General features: G+C 43.3%; 1 pseudogene; it reads left to right on the plus strand.

Annotated features, from left to right (window-relative positions):
- The window catches only part of LOC138674576 (transient receptor potential cation channel subfamily M member 7-like), a 240,306-nt pseudogene extending 222,303 nt beyond the window's left edge, over positions 1-18,003 (plus strand).
- The last annotated feature ends 662 nt before the right edge of the window (positions 18,004-18,665 follow it).

Here is an 18,665-nt window from a genome sequence, read left to right on the forward strand (position 1 = left end):
ACCCTATGGACTGTTATGGGTATTATTTAGATTTCTTTTTTCTGCCTTATTACAGGAGAGCTGGTCACTGTGTATCGCCTGGACGAGAGTTCTCCTGGCATCCTAAATAACAGCATGTCCTCCTGGTCACATAATGGCTTCTATGCCACAATAGAGATACTTAGTAAAGAAGAGATGGGAGGAGGATTAAGAAAGGCCGTGAAAGTAGCATGTACCTGGTCTCATAATGACATCCTCAAGGCTGGACACCTCTACATTATCAAATCCTTCCTCCCTGAGGTGATAGATACCTGGTCAAAAGTTTACAAGGCAGAAACCGTACTCCAGTTATGCCTCAGAGTGAGTGTTGTAGATATTTTCTGTTTTGTCTTCAACCTTGTTACTCAGTAGACAGCTCAGATTATCCGTCACTCTCTCTAAAGAAGTTTGTAGAGAGTGATGAATAAGCAGGGCAAATTAGTTTATATTTCACTTTGTTGATCATTAACAGGGTTGTCTGATACCTAAAATTCACTTTTTAAATACAGTCATGGCCAAAAGTGTTGGCACCCTTGAAATTGTTCCAGGAAATGAAGTATTTCTCCCAGAATTGCAATTATACATGTTTTGTTATGCACATGTTTATTATATTTGTGTGTATTGGAATAATACAAAAATTAAAAAAAAAAAACCTGGAAAAAAAAGGAAAATTGCACATAGTTTCACACAAAACCCCAAAATGGGCAGGACAAAATTGTTGGCACCTTTCCAAAACTTAAAGCAAACAATTTTGTTTCAAGCACGTTCAAACTCACCTATAGCAAGTAACAGGTGTGGGCAACATAGAAATCACACCAGAGGCCAGATAAAAAGGGGAGAAGTTGACTTAATCTTTTAATTGTGTGTATGTGTGTACCACACTAAGCATGGAGAACAGAAAGAGAAGAGACTTGTCTGAGCATTTGAGAACCAAAATTGTTGAAAAATATCAACAATCTCAAGGTTACAAGTCCATCTTTAGAGACCTTCATGTTCCTTTGTCCCACATAATCAAGAAGTTTACAACCCATGGCACTGTAGCTAATCTCCCTCTACATGGACGGCAGATAAAAATTGATGAAAGGTTACAACTCAGGATAATCCAGATGGTGGATAAGCAGACCCAATCAAGCTGTCCTTCAGGTTCATGGTACATCAGTGTCAGTGTAAACTATCCGTCAACATTTGAATGAAATGAAATGCTATGGCAGGAGATCCAGGAGGAACCCACTGCTGACACAGACATAAGAAAAGCTAGTCTGCAGTTTGCCAAAATGTACGTTAGTAAGCCAAAATCCTTCTGGGAAAGTGTCTTGTGGACAGATGAGACCAAGATAGAGCTTTTTTGGCAAAGCATATCATTGTACTATTTAATAAAAATGGATGAGGTCTACAAAGAAAGAACACAGTACCTACAGCCAAATATGGTGGAGATTCAAATGTTTTGGGGTTGTTTTGCTGCCTCTGGCACTGGTTACCTTCACTGTGTGCAAGGCATCATGATATCTGAAGATTGCCAATGGATTTTGGGTCGCAATGTAGTGTCAGAAAGCTGGCTTTGTGTCCTAGGTCATAGGTCTTCCAGCAGGACAATGACTCAAAACATACTTCAAGAAGCACCCAGAAATGGATGGACACAAAGCGCTAGAGAGCTCTGAAGTGACCAGCAATGAGTCTGATCTAAATCCCATTGAACACCTGTGGAAAGATCTTAAAATTGCTGTTGGGACAAGGCACCTTTCAAATATGAGAGACCTTGAGTAGTTTGCAAAAGAAGAAGGGTCCAAAATTCCAGTCAGGAGGTGTAAGAAGCTTGTTGATGGTTATAGGAAGCAATTGATTGCAGTTATTTATTCAAAAAGAGTGTGCAACAAAATATTAAGTTGACGGTGTCAACAATTGTGTCCGACCCATTTTGGGGGTTTTGTTTAAAATGATGTCCAATTTGCCTTTTTTGCCCTGTTTTCTTGTGCTGTTCCAATATACACACAGAGGAAATAAACGTGTATAGCAAAACAATACTTGCAATAATTTTCTGGGATAAATACTTAATTTACTAGAACAATTTCATGGGTGCCAACATTTTCGGCCATGACTGTATCTATTTTAAGCCCCAGCGACTTTTATAATTATTTTAAAATGTTTGCTTTATTTTAAAATACCCTATAATTTTCCCTTTACAACTAATCCCCATATATGTTTTTTTACTTTATGTCCTGTGACGCTAGCTTTAACGGGAGTCTCAAACATCATCAATAGGATGGCCCTGCGCTCACTTCTCCTTTCTATTACCTCGCCTGGAACAGGATGTCATCATTGGGGGCACGGTGATCATTCATCACTCATCACCACTTTCTGATGACCACCTCTCAAGCAACGTGTCACAAGACATAAAGAAAAAAATGCACATATAAGGATTAGCCAAAAAGGCAAAAGAGTAGTGAAGGTACAGCAAATTACAAAAGTTGCTAGCAGTTTAAAATAGACATTTATAGAGGACCTTTTAGGCATCACACAAGCCCTTTTAGGAAGATAATAAACTCATCTTTAGTTTGACATTTCATAGGAAATCCAGCAACAGAGAGCTGCTCAAAAACTACTTTATGCCTTCAATCAAATGAAACCAAAAACAATTGCGTACTCCCCACGGTAAGTTTTGTGCAGCGTTGTTTGATACATTGAAGCAACAAGTGGTATAGCAGCAAACTTCTATTAATAATACTAATAGTAATGAGTCTTCTCTAAGTGTTTGTCTTTAACCCCTTCCCGACCCATGACGCCACGTAGGCGTCATGAAAGTCGGTGCCAATCCGACCCATGACGCCTATGCGGCGTCATGGAAAGATCGCGTCCCTGCAGATCGGGTGAAAAGGTTAACTCCCATTTCACCCGATCTGCAGGGACAGGGGGAGTGGTAGTTTAGCCCAGGGGGGGTGGCTTCACCCCCTCGTGGCTACGATCGCTCTGATTGGCTGTTGAAAGTGAAACTGCCAATCAGAGCGATTTGTAATATTTCACCTATTATAACGGGTGAAATATTACAATCCAGCCATGGCCGATGCTGAAATATCATCGGCCATGGCTGGAAATACTAATGTGCCCCCAGCCCACCCCACCGATCGCCCCCCCAGCCCTCCGATCTGGCCGGTACACTGCTCCGGCTCCCCTCCATCCAGTGCTCCGCTCCCCCCCGTGCTCTTGTCCGCTCCCCCCGTGCTCCAATCACCCCCCCTGTGCTCCAATCACCCCCCCTGCACTCCGATCCACCCCCCCCCCCGGTGCTCCGTTCCACCCCCCCGGTGCTCCGTTCCACCCCCCCGTGCTCCGTTCCAGCCCCCCCGTGCTCCGTTCCACCCCTCCCGCGCTCCGATCCCCCCACCCCATGCTCCGATCCCCCCCCCGTGGTCCCCCCCCACCCCATCATACTTACCGATCCAGCCGGGGTCCCGTCCGTCTTCTCCCTGGGCGCCGCCATCTTCCAAAATGGCGGGCGCATGCGCAGTGCGCCCGCCGAATCTGCCGGCCGGCAGATTCGTTCCAAAGTGCATTTTGATCACTGAGATAGATTATATCTCAGTGATCAAAATAAAAAAAATAATAAATGACCCCCCCCCCTTTGTCACCCCCATAGGTAGGGACAATAAAAAAATAAAGAAATTTTTTTTTTCCACTAATTTTAGAATAGGGTTAGGGTTAGGGGTAGGGGTAGGGTTAGGGGTAGGGTTAGGGTTAGGGGTAGGGGTAGGGTTAGGGGTAGGGTTAGGGTTAGGGTTTCGGTATGTGCACACGTATTCTGGTCCTCTGCGGATTTTTCCGCTGCGGATTTGATAAATCCGCAGTGCTAAACCGCTGCGGATTTATGGCGGATTTACCGCGGTTTTTCTGCGCATTTCACTGCGGTTTTACAACTGCGATTTTCTATCGGAGCAGTTGTAAAACCGCTGCGGAATCCGCACAAAGAAGTGACATGCTGCGGAATGTAAACCGCTGCGTTTCCGTGCAGTTTTTCCGCAGCATGGGCACAGCGATTTTTTGTTTCCCGTAGGTTTACATTGAACTGTAAACTCATGGGAAACTGCTGCGGATCCGCAGCGTTTTCCGCAGCGTGTGCACATACCTTTAGAATTAGGCTATGTGCACACGGTGCGGATTTGGCTGCGGATTGGCCGCTGCGGATTCGCAGCAGTGTTCCATCAGGTTTACAGTACCATGTAAACATATGAAAAACCAAATCCGCTGTGCCCATGGTGCGGAAAATACCGCGCGGAAACGCTGCGTTGTATTTTCCGCAGCATGTCAATTCTTTGTGCGGATTCCGCAGCGTTTTACACCTGTTCCTCAATAGGAATCCGCAGGTGAAATCCGCACAAAAAACACTGGAAATCCGCGGAAAATCCGCAGGTAAAACGCAGTGCCTTTTACCCGCCGATTTTTCAAAAATGGTGCGGAAATATCTCACACGAATCCGCAACGTGGGCACATAGCCTTAGGGTTAGGGTTGGAATTAGGGTTGTGGTTAGGGTTGTGATTAGGGTTATGGCTACAGTTGGGATTAGGGTTAGGGGTGTGGGGGGGTTAGTGTTGGAGTTAGAATTGAGGGGTTACCACTGTTTAGGCACATCAGGGGTCTCCAAACGCAACATGGCGCCACCATTGATTCCAGCCAATCTCGTATTCAAAAAGTCAAATGGTGCTCCCTCACTTCCGAGCCCTGACGTGTGCCCAAACAGTGGTTTACACCCACATATGGGGTACCAGCATACTCAGGACAAACTGCGCAACAATTACTGGGGTCCAATTTCTCCTGTTACCCTTGTGAATCAAAAAAAATGCTTGCTAAAACATAATTTTTGAGGAAAGAAAAATGATTTTTTATTTTCACGGCTCTGCGTTGTAAACGTCTGTGAAGCACTTGGGGGTTCAAAGTGCTCACCACATATCTAGATAAGTTCCTTGGGGGGTCTAGTTTCTAAAATGGGGTCACTTGTGGGGGTTTCTACTGTTTAGGCACACCAGGGGCTCTGCAAACGCAACGTGACACCCGCAGACCATTCCATCAAAGTCTGCATTTCAAAAGTCACTACTTCCCTTCTGAGCCCCGACGTGTGCCCAAACAGTGGTTTACCCCCACTCATGGGGTATCAGCGTACTCAGGAGAAACTGGACAACAACTTTTGGGGTCCAATTTCTCCTGTAACCCTTGGGAAAATAAAAAATTCTGGGCTAAATAATTATTTTTGAGGAAAGAAAACGTATTTATTATTTTCACGGCTCTGCATTATAAACTTCTATGAAGCACTTGGGGGTTCAAAGTGCTCACCACACATCTAGATAAGTTCCTTTCGGGGTCTAGTTTCCAAAATGGGGTCACTTGTGGGGGGTTTCTACTGTTTAGTCACATCAGGGGCTCTGCAAACGCAACGTGACGCCCGCAGAGCATTCCATCAAAGTCTGCATTTCAAAACGTCACTACTTCAATTCCAAGCCCCGGCATGTGCCCAAACAGTAGTTTACCCCCACATATGGGGTATCAGCGTACTCAGGAGAAACTGGACAACAACTTTTGGGGTCAAATTTCTCCTGTTACCCTTGGGAAAATAAAAAATTGCAGGCTAAAAGATCATTTTTGAGAAAATAATTTTTTTTTTTTATTTTCATGGCTCTGCGTTATAAACTTCTGTGAAGCACTTGGGGGTTCAAAGTCCTCACCACACATCTAGATTAGTTCATTTGGGGGTCTAGTTTCCAAAATGGTGTCATTTCTGGGGGATCTCCAATGTTTAGGCACACAGGGGCTCTCCAAACGTGACATGGTGTCCGCTAATGATTGGAGCTAATTTTCCATTTAAAAAGCCAAATGGCGTGCCATCCCTTCCGAGCCCTGCCGTGCGCCCAAACAGTGGTTTACCCCCACATATGGGGTATCAGCGTACTCAGGACAAACTGGACAACAATATTTGAGGTCCAATTTCTCCTATTATCCTATTATAACTTCCTAACAAAAAAAAATTTTGTTTCCAAAATTGTGCTGATGTAAAGTAAACATGTGGGAAATGTTATTTATTAACTATTTTGTGTCACATATCTCTCTGGTTTAACAGAATAAAAATTCAAAATGTGAAAATTGCGAAATTTTCAAAATTTTTGCCAAATTTCCGTTTTTATCACAAATAAACGCAGAATTTATTGACCTAAATTTACCACTAACATGAAGCCCAATATGTCACGAAAAAACAATCTCAGAACCGCTAGGATCCGTTGAAGCGTTCCTGAGTTATTACCTCATAAAGGGACACTGGTCAGAATTGCAAAAAACGGCAAGGTTTTTAAGGTCAAAATAGGCTGGGTCATGAAGGGGTTTAGCTACATCTTAGCACTCCACCATGATAACTGTAGTACAGAGCGTGGTAACATGTCAGTGGCTATAAATAAAGACTGGGGGGATCACAGGAGCATTAGCCAGAGCTGTAGCCTCACACTGTATCTAAATACCTTGGGTCTGGAAAAGTTGTTTTTTTGCCCTCCAATGACACTCAACACCTGGGGAAAATGTGGTGGTAGCTCCCCTCCAAAACACCTATATTATTGCTGGATGGAAAGGGAGTAGAAGAGATGTATAAGAATTCTTAATGTTTTATATTTGTTTTACATTTGTTTCTTTGTTGGCAGCTTTTTGGAAGTGTTCCTCTTGTACTGTCACTCAGTTAGTCAGTGGTTTACAGTAGAAGAATTCATGGCAGGAAGGTTTAGAAAATACAATAACAACACTGGTAGTGAAAGTGTACCATCTAACAAGCTGGAGAAGACAATGCTGGCCTTCAGTCACTGGACTTACGAATATACCAGAGGAGAATTTCTGGTTCTGGACTTGCAAGGTATTTTAATGGTCTGGGCTAAGTAACATTTGTAAAATCAGATATCAATATCCACTAGACGCCTAACTACAACATGAGCCAGTGTATGCAAAAATCCCGATACATGTAAACACTTATACCTAGCTATCACGTGTCTCTACCTACGTGGCTAGGTAGAGTTTTTTAGGGTCTTATTATGGTCCTTTTTAAAGCTATTCATTTAACCATTTGTCATAATCAACATTATCCATACAACTTATCATTGTGTATCTCAAACAACTGCATTGCAACAAATCATTTACATTTTTCTTTGTATATAAAAGAAAATGACAAAGAGGAAGAAACCACAAAACTGAACAAAGCACTACCCAATCCCAACTAATCCCCCTCCCTTACTGGTGTGCAACCAAACTAAGTTTCAAAAATGTTTTTATTAGAGAAATAGATAATTAAAGACCACATCTCTCTCCAACTCCTCAGAGACCACCCTAGAACATCTAATCCAGGTTCCTCATCACTTACCAAATTTCGTTATTGCTCCCTCTTGAATATAAACCTTCTTTTTCATAAGAATTCTATTGTTTAGACATCGGATTATTTATTCTATCCTGGGGGGGCCTTGTGCGCGAACCAGTGTTTGGCTATGGATTTTCTAACCTGGCATAATATTTTGCTTATGGTCAATTGGGTTGGGTCAGACCCTATCTCATCCCCTACCAAACCCAAAATACATATCTTGGGATCAAGTGAAATTTAAATACCAGTAACTTCCATCACTAATTTTCCAGCATTCCCCCACAGTTCAGCCAGTTTGGAACAAGACCAAAACATATGCATTAAATCCGCTCCTTCCTCGTTACATCTCAGACAAGCATCCTCTCCTCTAAGGCCCATCTTACATTATGCTTTGGGGGTCCTATACACACCCTGTGCACCAGAAATAATTCAGACCTATTCTGTGCCTTGTTAATCGAGATTTTCCCTGTCAAGATCCTCCCACTCTGCCATAGAAATGTTTCCACATCCCATTCTGTGATCCCTGCACTGTGAGCCCTTTCACTGACTTCTGTTATTATTCCTTTTTCTTAAACTGTGGGACCTCATAATCATGATGATAGCTGACTAGATGGTGGCCCGATTCTAATGCATCGGGTATTCTAGCATATGCATGTCCACGTAGTATATTGCACAGCCCACGTAGTATATTGCCCAGTCACGTAGTATATTGCCCAGCTACGTAGTATATTGCCCAGCCACGTAGTATATTGCCCAGTCACGTAGTATATTGCCCAGCTACATAGTATATTGCCCAGTCACGTAGTATATTGCCCAGCTACGTAGTATATTGCCCAGTCATGTAGTGTATTGCCCAGCCACGTAGTATATTGCCCAGTCACGTAGTATATTGCCCAGTCACGTAGTATATTGCCCAGTCACGTGGTATATTGCCCAGCCACATAGTATATTGCCCAGTCACGTAGTATATTGCCCAGCTACATAGTATATTGCACAGAGCCACGTAGTATACAGCACAGAGCCGCATAGTATACAGCACAGCCACGTAGTATATTGCCCAGTCACGTAGTATATTGTCCAGTCACGTAGTATATAACACTGCCCACACAGTATATAAAAATGGCCACGTAATATCTAGCACAGCCCACGGAGTATAACACTGCCTATGTAGTATACAGCACAGAGCCACGCGGTATCTAACACAGCCCACGTAGTATACAGCAGTGTGGGCACAATATCCCTGTTAAAAAAATAATTAAAATAAAAAATTGTTATATACTCACCCCTGGGATCCACCGAAGCTCCGGCGATAGGCGCGCGGCTGCCGCCATCTTCCGTTCTCAGGATGCATTGTGAAATTACCCAGAAGACTTAGCGGTCTCGTGAGACCGCTAAGTCTTCTGGGTAATTTCGCAATGCATCGCTGGGAACGGAAGATGGCGGCAGGCGCGAGCGGCTCGGCGGACTACGGAGGGTGAGTATAGCAGGTTTTTTGTTTTTTTATTATTTTTAACATTACATTTTTTTACTATTGATGCCGCATAGGCAGCATCAATAGTAAAAAGTTGGGGACACACAGGGTTAATAGCGGCGGTAATGGAGTGCGTTACCCGCGGCATAACGCGGTCCGTTACCGCCGGCATTAACCCTGTGTGAGCGGTGACCAGAGGGAGTATGCGGGCGCCGGGCACTGACTGTGGGGAGTAAGGAGCGGCCATTTTCTTCCAGACTGTGCCCGTCGCTGATTGGTCATGGCTGTTTTGCCGCGACCAATCAGCGACCTGGATTTCCATGACAGACAGAGGCTGCGACCAATGAATATCCATGACAGGTAGACAGAAAGACAGACAGACAGACGGAAGTTACCCTTAGACAATTATATAGTAGATTCTCCCAGGGTGATCGGTTGATATAGGGTTAAAACAGGGTGACTCCTTGTAAAACCAGGTGAGTTGATATGCCTGCCTGGGCTTTAATAATAACATGAAATTGAATTATGCAGCAACATACATCTTTGTGTTGACATCAGCTATCGTTCATCTGAATCTGCGCGGTTACCTTACTTACATATCGTCATTTTCCAACCATTAGCTATCTTCTTCACTAAGTGACAATTAAGCAGTTAGAGAGTGAAGGTCGCTGATGTATGTCACGCGAACGGTCTGTGTTAAGAAACCTAACACACATATTATCCTGTATTCATATTCATTTGTTTCCTTCAGGTGTCGGTGAAAATCTGACAGATCCATCTGTTATTAAAGCAGGGGAGCACAGGTGAGACTTGGCTTTATATAAGAGGAATGTCTGCAGCACGTTACATAACATGTTCTAATAGGAATGTTAAAAATCCCACTCAAGACTGCAATTACCTGTCCTGCTACCCTGAAATAAGCGTCATTTGTGAACATTAAGGTGTAGAAAGAATGTGCAAAATTGATCTTGTACTCTTTTCTTGGCCAGAATATATTCTTACATTGCTGCATTTCTTACTCCATAATAGGATGTGATATCAAATCTATTGCAGGTTAACCCTTTAATGTTTTATTAGACTAATGGGGGACTATTAAAACTGTCTAAAATTAAAACTTTCTTTGCTACCCATAGCAACCAATTACAGAAAAATATGCCGGCTCCTTTCTCTAATCTCAGAAAACACTTTAAAGGACAGCACACTAATTCCAATTGGTACATGTCTTAGGTTTTAGGTACATATGACTAGAATCAATGGAAGCTGCAATCATATCTTTAGACCAGGAGTAGACCATATCTGTGCCACTGTCTCTGACGAGGACTTCCATACCATTGATGGAGCCGCTGGCATCAGTTAGGCTACTTTCACACTTGCGTTTTTCAGCTTCCGTCACAATCCGTCGTTTTTTGAAAATGCAGGATCCTGCAAAAAAAATTCCCATAGACTTGTATTAGCGACGGATTGTGACGGATGGCCATCCGTCGCGTCCGTCGTGCACTGGATGCGTCGTGTTTTTGTGGACCGTCGGCATGAAAAAAACGTTCACTGTAACGTTTTTTCGTACATCGGATCCGCCATTTTCTACAGCGCATGCGCGGCTGAAACTCCGCCCCCTCCTCCCCGGGACTTAGAATGGGCAGTGGGTGCGTTGAAAAACTGCATCCGTTGCCCACGTTGTGCCGAATTTTGCTTTGTGACGGCCGCATACGGACGCAAGTGTGAAAGTAGCCTTAGGAAAATAAATTCACAACATGGGACTTAGGACTTTGTTTGACCTTCTTTTTGGTGGTGTCCATCATTTTAGCTGGACACAATAGTGTGATCTACTATGTTATTGTTTCTCGTCTAAGTGATGGACACTGGTGGAAAGAAGAATAACAGTGTCTAAAGTTTCGTTTTTTTTTGTTCTGTTTTTTTAATGTTTTGGGTTTTGCTTGCCTAATTTGAGTCAAAAGCTTATTCAGCTGCACGTCTGAATCCTATCTTCTTCTGATTCAAATAGAAGCCCCCAATAGAGCATGAACAGGGGCAAAAAAGTTATCTAAAACTAACCTGAAGAGAAACATGAAAGAATGCAAAGCTTGCCTACAATGCACATTAAAACTGAATGATAATAAAGGTCACACATTCCTTGCATCCTTTTTTACATATTTCTTCCTTTTCCCAGGTCACATGATATGATATTTGGACCAGCCAACCTGGGGGATGATGCCATTAAAAACTTCTGTACAAAACATCAATGCAACACATGCTGCAGACATCTGAAACTACCCGGTAAGTAGAGACTATGGGGCTTCATGCAGCAATAATCTTGCTTAATCTGGAAAACTGTTTTTTTTTCGTGGTTTGCACCACACCTGACATACTTCAGATGTGTTCTAGACACATTTTCCACATGTTGAAAAAGAATCATGGTCCACCAGAAAATAGGTGGAGGAAGGACTTGGTCTATATCACAATCCTATGTACCAAAAATGAGCAGGGATTTGCTGAAAATTTGTGGAGCAAAGTAAGCCAAGTAAAATGGTATAAACTTAGACTAGACAGTAGACTAGATTCACCAGCCAGTACTAACATAGTAACATAGTTATTAAGGTTGAAGGGAGACTTTAAGTCCATCTAGTTCAACCCATAGCCTAACCTAACATGCCGTAAAATGTTGATCCAGAGGAAGGCAAAAAAAAAACCGATGTGGCAAAGAGTAAGCTCCACATTGGGGAAAAAAATTCCTTCCTGACTCCACATACGGCAATCAGACTAGTTCCCTGGATCAACGCCTTATCGAGGAATCTAGTATATATAACATGTAACATTATACTTTTCAAGAAAGGTATCCAGTCCTCTCTTAAATTTAAGTAATGAATCACTCATTACAACATCATACGGCAGAGAGTTCCATAGTCTCACTGCTCTTACAGTAAAGAACCCACGTCTGTTATTATGCTTAAACCTTCTTTCCTCCAGACGTAGAGGATGCCCCCTAGTCCCTGTCTCAGGTCTATGATTTAAAAGATCATCAGAAAGGTCTTTGTACTATCCCCTCATATATTTATACATTAAAATAAGATCACCCCTTAGCCTTCGTTTTTCCAAACTAAATAGCCCCAAGTGTAATAACCTATCTTGGTATTGCAGACCCCCCAGTCCTCTAATAACCTTGGTTGCTCTTCTCTGCACCCGCTCTAGTTCATCTATGTCTTTCTTATACACCGGAGACCAGAACTGTGCACAGTATTCTAAGTGTGGTCGAGCTAGTGACTTGTATAGAGGTAAAATTATGTTCTCCTCATGAGCATCTATGCCTCTTTTAATGCATCCCATTATTTTATTTGCCTTTGTAGCAGCTACCTGACACTGGCCACTGAATATGAGTTTGTCATCCACCCACACTTCCAGGTCTTTTTCATTGACGGTTTTGCCCAGAGATTTAGAATTAAGCACATAGTTATACATCTTATTTCTTCTGCCCAAGTGCATGACCTTACATTTATCCCCATTAAAGCTCATTTGCCATTTATCAGCCCAAGCTTCTAGTTTACATAAATCATCCTGTAATATAAAATTGTCCTCCTCTGTATTGATTACCCTGCAGAGTTTAGTGTCATCTGCAAATATTGAAATTCTGCTCTGTATGCCCCCTACAAGGTCATTAATAAATATGTTAAAAAGAAGAGGGCCCAATACTGACCCCTGTGGTACCCCACTGCTAACCGCGACCCAGTCCGAGTGGGCTCCATTAATAACCACCCTTTGTTTCCTATTCCTGAGCCAGCTCTTAACCCACTTACACATATTTTCCCCTATCCCCATTATTCTCATTTTATATATCAACCTTTTGTGTGGCACCGTATCAAAAGCTTTTGAAAAGTCCATATACACTACGTCCACTGTGTCCCCTTGGTCCAGTCCGGAACTTACCTCTTCATAGAAATTGATCAGATTTGTCTGACAGGAACGGTCCCTAGTAAACCCATGTTGATATTGGGTCATGAGGTTATTCCTCTTCAGATACTCCAGTATAGCATCCCTTAGAATGCCCTCCAGGATTTTACCCACAGTAGAGGTTAAGCTTACTGGCCTATAATTTCCAAGTTCAGTTTTTGTGCCCTTTTTGAATATTGGCACCACATTTGCTATACGCCAGTCCTGTGGTACAGACCCTGTTATTATGGAGTCTTTAAAGATTAAAAATAATGGTCTATCAATGACTGTACTTAATTCCTGCAGTACTCGGGGGTGTATCCCATCCGGGCCCAGAGATTTGTCAATTTTAGTGATTTTTAGACGCCGCCGTACTTCCTGCTGAGTAACCAGCTGTAACCAACTGTTTGGGCACACGTCCGGGCTCGGAAGGGAGGGAGCACCATTTGACTTTTTGAATGCAAGATTGACTGGAATCAATGGTGGCACCATGTCGTGATTGGAGACCCCCTGATGTGCCTAAACAATGGAAACCCCTCAATTCTATCTCCAACACTAACCCCAACACACCCCTAACTATAATCCCAACTCTAACCATAACCGTAATCACAACCCTAACCCCAGCACCCCTAACCACAACCCTAACCCCAACACACCCCTAACCCTAATCCCAACCCTAACCCTAATCCCAACCCTAACCCCAACACACAACCAACCCTAATCCCAACCCTAACCACAAGCCTAACCCTAACCTCAACACACTCCTAAATCTAATCTTAACCCTAATTCCAACCCTAACTCTAGTTCCAGCCCTAACCTTAAGGCTATGTGCCCACGTTGCAAATTCGTGTGCGGAGTTTTCCGTACTGTTTTTGAAAAATCCGCAAGTAAAATGCACTGCGTTTTACTTGCAAATTTACTGCGGATTTCCAGTGTTTTTTGTGCGGATTTCACCTGCGGATTCCTATTGAGGAACAGGTGTAAAATGTTGCGGAATCCGCACAAAGAATTGACATGTTGCGGAAAATATAATGCAGCCTTTCCGCACGGTATTTTCCGCACCATGGGCACAGCGGATTTGGTTTTCCATAGGCTTACATAATACTGTAAACGTGATGGAAAACTGCCACGAATGCACAGCCAAATCCACACCATGTGCACATAGCCTAATTCTAACCCTAATTGCAACCCTAGCCATAACCCTAACCCTAGCTGTAACCCTAACCCTAGCCCTATCCCTAACCCTAGCCCTAACCCTAGTTCTAACCCTAACCCTAGTGGAAAAATAAATATATTTTATTTATTTCATTATTTTCCCTACCTATGGGGGTGATAAGGGGGGGGGGGGGCTTTATTTACTTTTTTTTTTTTGATCACTGTGATACGTTATATCACAGTGATCAAAATGTACCTGTAACGAATCTGCCAGCCGGCAGATTCGGCGGGCGCACTGCGCATGCACCCGCCATTTTGGAAAATGGCGGCGCCCATCGATGATGCCGGACGGAAACCGGGAGGGTTTCCGGGACTCCAGCGGTACGGGGGTGGGATCAGACAGCGGGGGGCACCGGAGCGGAGAGGAGGGGAGAGGAAAGCAGCGGAGGGCAGCGGAGCACAAAACGGAGGGGAGGAAAGACTGACAGCAGTGGCAGATCGCCGCTGTCAGTCGGTGGGGGGTCAGAGCGCGGTCTCCAGCCATGGCCGATGATATTGCAGCATCGGCCATGGCTGGATTGTAATATTTCACCAAATTTCATAGGTGAAATATTACAAATTGCTCTGATTGGCTGTTGCACTTTCAACAGCCAATCAGAGCGATCGTAGCCACGTGGGGGAAAAGCCACCCCCCCTGGGCTAAAGTACCACTCCCCCTGTCCCTGCAGATCGGGTGAAATTGAAGTTAACCCTTTCACCCGATCTGCAGGGACGCGATCCCTCCATTACGCCACATAGGCGTCACAGGTCGGATTGGCACCGACTTTCATGACGCCTACGTCGCGTCACAGGTCGGGAAGGGGTTAAAAAAAAAAATATAATATTCATTATGTAAGATAGTGGCAGCAAAATGTAGAGACACAGACCTTGATTCCATTGATGTGTCCCTTACTCAGCTCCTTGCGGTAGTATTGAGAAAATCACTGCTTTATGAGCATATTATCATTACTAAGGCTACGTTCACATTTGCGTTGTTGTGTGCTGCGTCGGCGACGCAACGCACAACGCATGCAAGAACGCATGCAAAACGCAGCAAAATGCTGCGTTTTGTGACGCATGCGTTCATTTTTATAGCGCAAAAAAAAATGCAACAAGCAGCGTCCTCTGCGCCCTGACGCTTGCGCCCAAAAAACGCATGCGTCACAAAACGCAACACAACGCATGTCCATGCGCCCCCCATGTTAAATATAGGGGCGCATGGCGCACTGCAAATGTGAACGTAGCCTAAGACTTGTAAACCTGCTGCTATGTAGTACTCCATATTTGTTAGCTATCTAAAACCCCAACACTGATTACCAGCTTTCTGCCTATGAACAGTGCAAACAGAAAGTTGTTAATCAGTGGCGTAGATGGGATTATACAGAGCTCATCATTCAGAGAACTGGTAGATCAGCAGCAGATTTCATCTAAACTGCAGCAAGTAGCCTAGAAATTGACACGTTGCTTGGATCATGGTCTTTTTTCCTATATCACGCTGTTCTCAGATGGGGCAGCAGAAACCTGGCCACTGAATTCCCTTTTAAGTGCTATATCTGCTTAGAATGGAGGAAATGTATATATGCTTTGAACACTGAATGTTATTACACTCTTCAGCTATTTTTTGCTCTCTGTTGTCACAGAAATGAAAAGAAATGAGTACATCACAGATGCTGCTTTGCTTCGAGGGAAATCTCAAGTCTCTATGGAAAGCTGCAGGACTGAAGCTCAAGTGAACAACCTCTCACTGTCATGCAGGGACTGATGACTGCTCGCTGCGTACCTTGCCTGGGAATAGGTGTCCTATTATCAGCGACAGTATTTGCTGTGTCACCGTGACAATCTGCGCGCACAATTCTGTTGTATTTAGCATCTTCCTCTAATTCAGTATATTAGAGGTCGTTTACATTGTATGCAGAAAGAAAATATGGGAGTTTAGTGACGTCCGCACTATGGGAGGCCACAAGAGTCATCACCAGCTATTTGGCTATTCAGTCATACATAACAGCTAAGAACAAAACTGTAAATGTCTGTTTAGAGATTACTATATTACAAGAGTTTTCTGGGGTTCACAAAAATTAGGCTAAAAATAATAAAAATCATAAACTAACAAACCGACTGTAACTGACCCGATACATACCCTGCCGGTCCAGCGCTGGCCTTGTTGTATTTTCCTGCAGAGGTCACATGTCCTCTACCCCTGTGACTGCTGCAGCCAATCACTGGCCTCAGCAGTCTCGTACTGAACTCTGCTAAGGCCTGTGATTGGCTTCCAAGGGTCATGCAAGTACATAGGATGCGATTGATGCAAAAGATTAGTGAAGGGCGCCAGAGTGAAATTGGGGTGGCTGGGGAGTTACCTGGTGAGTAATCGTTTTGTTTTGGGGGGTTTTCAGTGATTTACTACCCTTAGCCTAATTTTTCCCAATCCTGGAAAACCCCTTTAAACAAATAAAAAATGCTAAAAGTAAAACTGTATCTAATAATCTACATTAAACCAACATTTGTATTCCTGTCATATCTACTCATTTATTCTAACCAGTACAACCAGTTTGTGAGTCAAGCCCATGAATAATCGTAACCAAGTAGCAAAACTACTTTCGTCATATATGCAGTATGACAGATAGCAATTACCGGGCTCAGTGCAGGTATATACAAAGCAAATTGTATCTGATGAGAATTGTGATGATGTTAGCTGTTTATCAGTCTGTAAAGGCATATGACAAAAGTTTCACTATTTCATAGTATAACGTAATGCACCAAGAATTCCTTAATAACTCTACAACTGCTGCAGAACCTCTTTTTGAAGAGAAGGGAGTTTCCGGTTTATTAAAGGGGATATGCAGTCATGCAGAATTTTTTCGGCAAGCCCTGCAGTTTGCCTATTCCTAGCTGTGTGTAATGTGCTCACTCTTAGGACTCTGCTGTTTCTACTCTCCTGCCGCTCCTCACAAGACGGCTCATATGAGATCAGCATACTTGTGGTGATGTGCCCTCTAGAGTCTCAATCCGGTCTCTCAATAGAACATTGATGGAAGCACCAAAGACTCTAGTTGTCACAATAATTCATCTGTGCAAATCACATCAGAGCTGAATCCTAACAACGTGTACTTTACACACAGCTAGGTTTCGACAAACTGCATCGTTTTCTGAAAAATTCTTACATTTTTTGGCTAGTAAAATGGAGAAAATTGCAAGACCATTAAGTCACAGCACATACATACATTTTGTTGTGCTAGGCTGCAGTGCTAACCACTGTGCCGCCTGCCCCACTCTGAGATCAGCATAATGTAGGGGTAGAGATCTTGATTCCAGGGATGTGTGACTTATTAGGCTGTGTGCTGTGACACATAACTGGAATCACGTTAATGGTAACAGCGCGTGCACTATTAGTAATGGTGCAAAAGGTAGGTTCCCACACCTTATAGTACATAAAATGATAAACCTTTGCACTCAACTTTAATGCTCAGGTGAAGTTTTATTGTAGTACTAAAACGTTTCGGTCCAAAACATACAGGACCTTCATCAGTTACGTACTAATGAGTAAGTATAGGGACAAGGTGTGTAACAAGCAAGTCCCAGGGCACGAGGAAGGCAGCGCCTGAAATAACCATGAGAGTCGCGCCAGATAGGCTGCGGGATAGTAGCTATTTGTGCCCAGGTCAGACGCGGTGTCCCCCGCTAGACCTGGGCACACATAGTGCTTACTCATTAGTACGTAACTGATGAAGGTCCTGTATGTTTTGGACCGAAACGTTTTAGTACTACAATAAAACTTCCCCTGAGCATTAAAGTTGAGTGCAAAGGTTTATCATTTTACATAACTGGAATCAGGCTCTCTGTCCCTACTGTATGCTGTTCTCAGATCACATAGCAAAACCTGCTTTTCAAAAACCTGACCGGCACATCCAAACATAGACTAAGTGTGAACAGGTGCTGAACCTAGAGTCGCCAACTCGTATATAGTTAAGTAGATAAGGCAGCACACTGCAGCGCTAAAACATGTAAACTTGAAAACACGAAATTTGAACTGCATTACTGCACTAGAAATATGAAAAATGAGAGCTTTTAGCTCATAAAAATGGCCAATTTTATGTGTACCTGGTAGCCCCTTTACGGCATCTCTCTTATACCAGGTCCTAGACTTGCCTTACCTCGCTGAGAATAAACGTCTCCATCTGAATGGGTACATGTGAGACCTCTGTGGAGGGGTATTGGACCTGCTGTAATTAAAACACCTGAAGCTAGGAGGAGGAGTATATAGAGAGATGCCGTAAAGGGGCTACCAGGTACACATAAAATTGGCCATTTTTATGCGCTAAAAGCTCTCATTTTTCATATTTCTAGTGCAGTAATGCAGTTCAAATTTCGTGTTTTCAAGTTTACATGTTTTAGCGCTGCAGTGTGCTGCCTTATTTACATAGCAAAACCTGCTGACATATTCACTTTAATATGTTGAACAAAAGCAATTATGCCGCCATATACAACTCTAACCAGTTATCTGGACCATGCATGCTTGACAGCAGGACTAAATTAACCGAGACTGTATCTGCAAATATCTTCAAAATTCTGAGAGTCCCAACAAATTTGGGACAGCTAAGAAGTATGCAAGTAAATTCTGAGCTGTCTCAAGCCAACAAAGGGGTGGGCTTTATGTAATCCCCACCTTGAGTTTGAGGCGTTCCAAAGTAGAT

Source organism: Ranitomeya imitator, chromosome 4 (assembly GCF_032444005.1).
Source record: "Ranitomeya imitator isolate aRanImi1 chromosome 4, aRanImi1.pri, whole genome shotgun sequence".
NCBI lineage: Eukaryota > Metazoa > Chordata > Amphibia > Anura > Dendrobatidae > Ranitomeya > Ranitomeya imitator.